The sequence below is a fragment of the Dendrobates tinctorius genome, unplaced genomic scaffold (genome assembly GCF_039654945.1).
Source record: "Dendrobates tinctorius isolate UK_male_01 unplaced genomic scaffold, ASM3965494v1 ptg000007l, whole genome shotgun sequence".
In the NCBI taxonomy this organism is placed as follows: domain Eukaryota; kingdom Metazoa; phylum Chordata; class Amphibia; order Anura; family Dendrobatidae; genus Dendrobates; species Dendrobates tinctorius.
This window is the reverse complement of record NW_027361675.1, coordinates 23,815,756-23,824,735: the sequence shown is the minus strand read 5'-3', so window position 1 is coordinate 23,824,735 and position 8,980 is coordinate 23,815,756. Positions and strand designations below refer to the sequence as shown.

The window sequence follows — 8,980 nt, the reverse complement described above, 5'->3', positions numbered from 1 at the left end:
TAGACCATTCTTCTTTGGCAAACTGCTCCAGGTCCCTGATATTTGAAGGGTGCCTTCTCCAAACTGCCATTTTTAGATCTCTCCACAGGTGTTCTATGGGATTCAGGTCTGGACTCATTGCTGGCCACCTTAGAAGTCTCCAGTGCTTTCTCTCAAACCATTTTCTAGTGCTTTTTGAAGTGTGTTTTGGGTCATTGTCCTGCTGGAAGACCCATGACCTCTGAGGGAGACCCAGCTTTCTCACATTGGGCCCTGGATTATGCTGCAAAATTTGTTGGTAGTCTTCTGACTTCATAATGCCATGCACACGGTCAAGCAGTCCAGTGCCAGAGGCAGCAAAGCAACCCCAAAACATCAGGGAACCTCCGCCATGTTTGACTGTAGGGACCGTGTTCTTTTCTTTGAATGCCTCTTTTTTTCTCCTGTAAACTCTTTGTTGATGCCTTTGCCCAAAAAGCTCTACTTTTGTCTCATCTGACCAGAGAACATTCTTCCAAAACATTTTAGGCTTTTTCAGGTAAGTTTTGCCAAACTCCAGCCTGGCTTTTTTATGTCTCAGGGTAAGAAGTGGGGTCTTCCTGGGTCTCCTACCATACAGTCCCTTTTCATTCAGACGCTGACGGATAGTACGGGTTGACACTGTTGTACCCTCGGACTGCAGAGCAGCTTGAACTTGTTTGGATGTTAGTCGAGGTTCTTTATCCAACATCCGCACAATCTTGCATTGAAATCTCTTGTCAATTTTTCTTTTCTGTCCACATCTAGGAAGGTTAGCCACAGTGCCATGGGCTTTAAACTTCTTGATGACACTGCGCACGGTAGACACAGGAACATTCAGGTCTTTGGAGATGGACTTGTAGCCTTGAGATTGCTCATGCTTCCTCACAATTTGGTTTCTCTAGTCCTCAGACAGTTCTTTGGTCTTCTTTCTTTTCTCCATGCTCAATGTGGTACACACAAGGACACAGGACAAAGGTTGAGTCAACTTTAATCCATGTCAACTGGTTGCAAGTGTGATTTAGTTATTGCCAACACCTGTTAGGTGCCACAGGTAAGTTACAGGTGCTGTTAGTTACACAAATTAGAGAAGCATCACATGATTTTTCGAACAGTGCCAATACTTTTGTCCACCCTCTTTTTATGTTTGGTGTGGAATTATATCCAATTTGGCTTTAGGACAATTCTTTTTGTGTTTTTTCATTTAAGACAAATTAAATGAAGATAATAATACCAAAGAATTTGTGTTTGCAATCATTTTCAGGAAGAAACTGAGTATTATCTGACAGAATTGCTGGCGTGTCAATACTTTTGGCCACAACTGTATGCCTTTAGGTTAGCCAGGGTCAGAGCGGTCGCTCTATGTGGGGTGGTGGCGAGACGGTGGAGTGTGTTAACACTCAGTTGTAGCAAGGAGGAGTGCTATAATAAGTTTAGTATCCCGAAGCTCTCAGCAGACTGAGGTTCCTTCTTTAATACTTGATACAGTTCTCTCATTCAAATGAATTGAAATTCCAAATCCGGAGTGGACTGTTTTACCTCCTGTGTAAAACAAAAAAAACCTTCAATACAGACATCTTAAATTTACGTTTTTCAGTATTCTGTAATCGTAATTAAAATGACCTTTTAGTAATGTAGCTGCCAAACCGGTAGGAGCAACTGTTTTTACAATGCCACCATTCCCAAGTATAATAGATGTCAAAGCCTTGTACACGAAAGTCTTTCCACAACCTCCTGCACCAGATAACAAAAAGCATTTTTGCGATGTGGTTGGATTATTAACTGCATTCATGATTGTTTCAAAGGTGCCTCGTTGTTCTAGGTTCATCAGAAACTGCAGTCATTCAGATTCTTGTTTCTCCCTTTCCACATCAACAATGTCACACATTTTATATGCATCTGATGGGGAAGGTAGTCCAAAACTTTTGCAATCTTTAGCAAACTGTCGTAAGTGGTCTTGGATATCGGCAAGTGTTTGCTGCTCGGCCATGTATTCGTTATGAGTCAGGAGGAAGTCTTCCATCATGTTATTTTTATATTTGCTGTATAAATCAAGTCCACTTGTGATGTTGGCGTGGTTCAGGATTGCAGCAAATAGCTGTCGAAGCTCACCGGGCATTCTAAATAAAGATGCTTCTTCCATTGTTTTGTCCCACTCTGAATCGTCATGCAATAATCCCATGGCCTTTGCTGCCAGAATATAAGTTTCATATGTGTGTCCTTCCACTGTTCTCTGATCTTCGAATGATGTAGCACCTGTAAACAACATAAAGAAAATAATTAAAAATTATAAAAAAGTCAGGATGATCTAATAACGTACAATTAGATGAATATGACTTACCCTTGATATGCATCAGGAGTAGGCGCAGGGAAAATCTTTCCATATCTTGTGGAGAGATAGAGTACATTCTTGGAAGGATCTTGTCAGCACCTCTTTTTCTTGTCTTCCAAAACTTATTTGTCCAGACATAATGGTAGGGTATTTCACAATATAAATACTGACGTGCAGATGGATCAGTTTGGTTTAGAACGAACCATTTCGTAAGTTTTGTGCCATCACGCTGAGCTTTTTCCACAATAAGCTACTCCATTCCATCCTCAAAGTAAACTGATTGTTGGAAAGGTAGGTGTACCGGAAGTCTTTCTACAGCATGGGAACGTGCAGACATCTCAAATTTTCGCAGCCGCCACATTGCTTCAGGCGATGCCAAATATCGTGTGTCGATGTAAGTCTTAATCTCGTCCCAGTGGTAGGTGCCGGTGTTGCTGACTTCGTTCACTTGAACAATGGCTGCATCATGTCCTTTGTACACGTACTTGAAAATATATTTGACGGTCTGGATGGAAGAGCAGATTTCCACATTTATGTGTGCGCTGTATTTCTGAGAGAGGTAGGGGTTGTATGGTACAACCCAGCGGCTGTCAACTTCCACATCCCTAATCTTGAGCTTAATGCCATCTTTTCGTCTGCGGTATACTGGATAACCATCCACATTAATATTTGTTTCTTCGCTGAAGTCTTTGGGAAACTTTTTGGAGCATGTCCGGATTCCTCTTACATCTTCCATACACGGTGAATTTCTATTGTGTTCTCCACAGGGCCCATGAATCATGCAGCTGGTGACAACATCGTAAAACTCCTTGTTAATTTCCGGGTCAGGAATTTCTGCACAAACAGCATTGTCACAATCGATAGCTTCTCGAAACTTGTCTTCATCGTCCAGAATTAAGAGCATATGGCAATAAGGAAGACCTGAAACAATAAAAGGATGCATTAAATGTGCTTTATTAATCATTCCATTCTTAACATTACTGTTACATTCAGATGAATGTACGTAATACCTCTTTTTTTAAATTCAATGACGTAGGTGTATGCCTTTACTTGTCCCATCACTCCACCTTTTTTTGCAGTCAAGTCGTTTAGTAACTCTTGTAGCTTTAAGTGGAATATGGTAGATACCAAATCTGGGCGGTCTATTGCTGTTTCATGTTGCAAAAGGCCGGACTAAATTTCTTCCCACTTTGGGTTGCAAGTGAACGTAATAAATAAATCCGGCTTTCCAAATTTTGCTACCAAACTCATCGCATCTTGGTAATTCTGTGTCATGGCACGTTTTCCACTGGTAAAAGAAGAGGGAAGTATGACGGTGCGACCCGGTCTCAGATCTTGTTGTTCAGCCCTACTGTTGATATAATCCATAAGCCTGACATATAATTCTACTCTGAGTTTCTTTTGGTTTTGTCTGTTCCAGTCCACTCGCTGCGCTTCAACCTTTAGGTAGGCATCAATTATGTATTGTTGTGACAGCTTGCCAGAATGTAACAGCGGGTTGAAGGATTGTCGATCCTGAAGGTGGTACACATAGAATTCCCTCATTGACACATTTCTGTTTTTTTTTCTTGCTCCCCTGCATTGTGACTGATATCTTCCTGTTCTTCATCGTCACCTTCCTCCATTTCATGACTTTTCCTTTTTGCAGTTCTCCCTTGCTTCCGTATTCCAGGTTGCCAGCCGTGTTCACCATACAGAAAGAGGAGTGGATACACCATTGGATCACAGTTTGGGCTATGGTACACAATATTCTGTAGTCCTCGCTGCTCAATAGGATGAACGGCAATGTCTCTTTTGATCGGCGGCTCTCCATCATCGGAGACAAACACAGCTGCAACTTCATTGGCTGTCGGCAAGTTGTATCGGCGAGGGTCATGTTGTCTATCCTTGGTTATCCACATTTCGATTTTATGCTGGTCGTAGCCACGCTGATCAATCAAATCCTTCATCATCTTGAAATCCTGAGCAAATGGGTTGATATCTCTGAGTAAACAGTCAATAGTATTCATTATGTCCCTCTTGCATCCTTCATTTTGCTCGTTATTTAATCGTTGAATGTTTGCATACTCAGGATCCAATATATGGAGTTGTGAATATGAAGGAGTATCAGATCTAAAGAAAGCACAAATATATTTTTAATTATTAAAAAAGAGTAGGAATTAATTAAAAACGTACATTTAATTGTATTCAGGTCTTTTACCTTAGAGAAGTTGATGTACAGTGGTGGTGATGTGGTGGGGGGCGGGATTGTGTGTGGTGATGTGGTGGGGGGCCGGGATTATGTGTGGTGATGTGGTGGGGGGGCGGGATTGTGTGTGGTGATGTGGTGGGGGGGCGAAATTGTGTGTGGTGATGTGGTAGGGGGGCGGGATTGTGTGTGGTGATGTGTTGGGGGGCGGGATTGTGTGTGGTGATGTGGTGTGGGGGCGGGATTGTGTGTGGTAATGTGGTGGGGGGCGGGATTGTGTGTGGTAATGTGGTGGGGGATGGGATTGTGTGTGGTAATGTGGTGGGGCGGGATTGTGTGTGGTAATGGGGTGGGGGGCGGGATTATGTGTGGTGATGTGGTGGGGGGTGGAGCTACTGTGCAGGGGGCGGGATTAGCGAGTAATCATGATGTCTCTTATATATAGATGTATGCCTGTGTGTGGCTATATATATATGTATACTGTATATGTAGCTTCGTTGCCATTAAAGGAGGGGGGCTCAGACACATTTCTTGCACAGAGGGTCCCAAGTTGTCAGTGTTCGCCCCTGGACTAACACATTGATGATCTACTATATATTTGAGATAGGCCATCAATATGAGATCTATGACAGTCCCACAGCCTCTAACCCTACAGATCAGATGCAGACTGCTCTGGCAGTGGCTGGATATAAGCAATATATAGAGATGAACAGCAAAACTCTGGACATTGTTTAATGGCTGCTTACCAGAACAATTCATTGCAGTGTATTCTAAATTTAGCACTCTCCTATGACATTCTACTCATGACAGATGTGGGAATGACAGAGACATGGACCCTCAGTATGCCCTGGGCTGCATGGCAACCGATTGGCATCTTGTGATTGTTTTGCATGTGAGTGGTGGTTGATGTTCATTGGAACGGACCTCTGTCCAAATTCACATCACTTAAATGCTGCTGTGGTAGAGAGCTAGTATCAGCATTTACCTGCTGTAGTGACTGGCATCATCACTATAGCATCTACTTGCATGTAACGCCAGCAGTGGACCATTAGCGCATGATTGGTGGCAAATTAATGGGTGATTAATGTATTTTTAATTACCAGGGTATTTTTTTTACATATTTGGAACACATCATTAAAGAAACTTTATTGCTGATGAAATATTAAAGAGCTACACAAACCAGGGTGTATACAAATATGCAATCAGTCATTGTTATATTTTAGCTTTGTTATCAGGTTAAGTTTTCTAAGAAATGTCATACATATATCACATAGATAGAGTTAATAAAGCACTATGTCAAATCTCCCTGGGTGGATCTTATGACAACATGCCAAGAGAATCAACTTACAAAGCATCAATCATTATGTGTAATATGTAACTCAGAGGGGGAGTGAGAATGAAGAGATAAATAGCAAAGAATTTACAGAGCTACATGATAGATACATGTGAGCTCAATGTTTGACGCCAAAGGTTTCTTGTGCATCTTAGAATGTCAGGGTTAATTAATAAATACTAAGCTCATAGACTTTACTTCAATGTAATTATATATCCTGGGTCATTTTCCACAATGTCAGTCAACTCTATACTTATGTTCCCACTATCATACTGGATGATCCTCTGGTAGGACCAGGCTTTGACACCATAACAACCATAATGGTAAACCAGAAGAGCCTACATTGGATACAGTTATTGTGCTTCTCAATGGTATAAATTTCTTATGAGTTGATATTGAAATGACCTATTAGACCTGATATTTCTGGTGTGTGAATTAACAACAAACGTTATGATGTAGTTAAAATTACAGATGTTCTGTATACCTTGTTGGTGAAAGATTTTCTCCAAAAGACCCCAGTAACCAACACTCATTAATTCTGGGCTGCTTACATCTACAATAGGCATAATATTTTTTTAAGGTGTGCGTATATACAGTATATATCTATAGATATATATAATGGCATGTAAAAATTTGGGCACCTCTGGTTAAAATTATTGTCATTGTGAATAGTTGAAGATTAAATGATCTCTAAGGCTACTTTCACACATCAGGTTTTCGGCGTCAGGCGCGATCCGGCGTCGTGCCGGAACGCCGGATCCGGCAAATGTTTCGTAAAACCGGATGTGACGGATCCGGTTTTCTGGCGGATCCGTCTTTTTCTGGACAGACAAAACCGGATCCGTCTCATCCGGTTCATCCGTTTTTCTATCCGTTTTTCGACGGATTACGCCGGATCTGGTTTTTAAAATTGACCCATGTGGCCTTCCGAACGGGATTGGCTACTGGAAAACTATATATAGCATGTTCCTACAGCCCTTCTTTGACAGGTTGTAGAGGAGAAAGTGCAGGTTGGAGAGAAGAGCAAGTTACTGGCGAAGATGGATGTTGTCATTGGAAATATTTTGAAGAATTTGGCGGATTTTACAGCGGAGGCAAATCGTTTGAGGGTGATTGTTCTGGAGAAGGAGAGAGCGAGACAGCAGCGCATCAGGCATCGTAGACGACGTTTGTGGATCCACCCCATCACAGCCAAGAGAATGACGCGTGGGGTCTATTCTACACTATGCATGGACCTTCGACGAAACCCGGATAAATTTTTTGGATATGTTAGGATGAAAATGGAGAATTTTGATTACTTGGTGGAGCGCATTGCACACCTCATAAGAAAAGCGGACACCTATTGCCGCTTCTCTGTTTCACCCGCAGAGCGTCTGATGGTGACTTTAAGGTAAGCCACATTTATTGGATATGCTCGCATCAGAGCACACTTTCACAGCAATCTTGTTGGTGGTAGTTTGTATCTCCAAGTGTTATAGGTCAGTTTTGGTATGTAATGCTGTGATTTAAAACTAATTTATTGTTTTTTAATTCCCCACAGATTTCTTGCAACTGGAGAATCCCTTTCGTCACTGCATTTCCAGTACAGACTCGGGAGTTCCACCATATCTGGAATTGTGAAGTACACATGCCGTGCACTGTGGGACTCCTTAGCTGAAGAGTTTTTACCAGAGCCCACAACAGAGAGGTGCATTGAAATTGCTGACAAGTTTCAACAGATATGTCAGTTTCCAAACTGCTTGGGCGCTGTGGACGGGAAACATATCCGCATTGTAAAGCCAGCTGGATCGGGATCGGAATATTTCAATTACAAGAAATATTTTTCAATTGTCCTCATGGCCATCGCTGACGCGGAATACAAATTTATTGCGGTTGATATTGGGGCCTATGGCCGCTCCAATGACTCTCAAGTTTTCAAACTGTCTGCCATGGGGCGTAAACTGTATGGAAACACCTTCCAGTTCCCACCACCTAGACCGCTGCCGCAAACATCTGGTCCACCTATGCCATTTGTCTGTGTAGGGGATGAAGCCTTCCAGCTGTCAGAACACCTTTTGAAACCATACTCTAGCAGAGGATTGACAAGACCAAAACGCATTTTTAATTACCGCCTCACAAGAGCAAGAAGAATGGTTGAATGTACCTTTGGTATTCTGACAGCCAAATGGCGGGTCCTATTGACTGCGATCAACCTCAAGACAGAAACTGTGGACGAGGTGATCAAAGCGTGCGTGGTACTCCACAATTTTGTTATCTGCAAGGAACCCATTTCCATTGAGGGCACCTCTGAAGAAACCACCTTGCAAGATTACCATGACATTACCACTAGAAGTTCTGTGATGGTTTCAGTAATGAGGGACAATTTTGCACTATACTTTATGTCACCTCAAGGCAGAGTACACTGGCAGGATGACAGAGTGTGAAAGATTTGTGCCCAACCAAACTTGTGTACCTTCTGTACCAACAGTATATACCTTTGCCAACCAAAGTTGGCTATCTTGTCATGGTCTCTATTTTTAGCTTTAGGCCACAGGTGTGTACCTGGTTGTGTTTTATGCAAAGTATTTCACCTTTTAACAAAAGTTGTGTACATTGTTAGGAAATCACCAACAATAAACACAACTTTTTAGGTGAAATACTTTGCTTCAAACACAACCAGGAACACAACTGTGGCAAAAAGCTAAAATTTACCCACAGTTATATACCTAGTTTTGAATACCATTTCACCTTTTAAATACCCTGTATTTAACCTTTTTCGCCGCAGAAAGAAATGACAGACAACCAGTGTAAAATAATTTAACTTTTATTGAAAAAAGTTTTTTTAGTAAACTTTTTAAAAATTTTAATAAACTTGTTTAATAAAACTTTGAAACTATAAAACTGAAACCATAAAACTGGTCATTTTTATTTAAATACACACATTATAAATCTGTGTAGTATGTGGTGGAAATACTGCTGTAGGGGCTGCGGGACACTTCGACACTGGGAGTGTGGAGAGAGGACTGGGATCGTGGTGGGGAAGGAACAGTTAGAGGTGAAGGTGTGGAAAAAACTACAGAATGGGTGGACATGTGGGAAGCAGAAGAGGTGGTGGGTGGTGGAGTGGAGGGTTGGGCAGGGACTGTAGGAG

The 8,980-nt window shown here is 41.8% G+C and overlaps 1 pseudogene; it reads right to left on the bottom strand.

Annotated features, from left to right (window-relative positions):
* Positions 1-2,579: 2,579 nt before the first annotated feature.
* LOC141088974 (uncharacterized) lies at positions 2,580-3,874 on the bottom strand (annotated as a pseudogene).
* Positions 3,875-8,980: the final 5,106 nt, after the last annotated feature.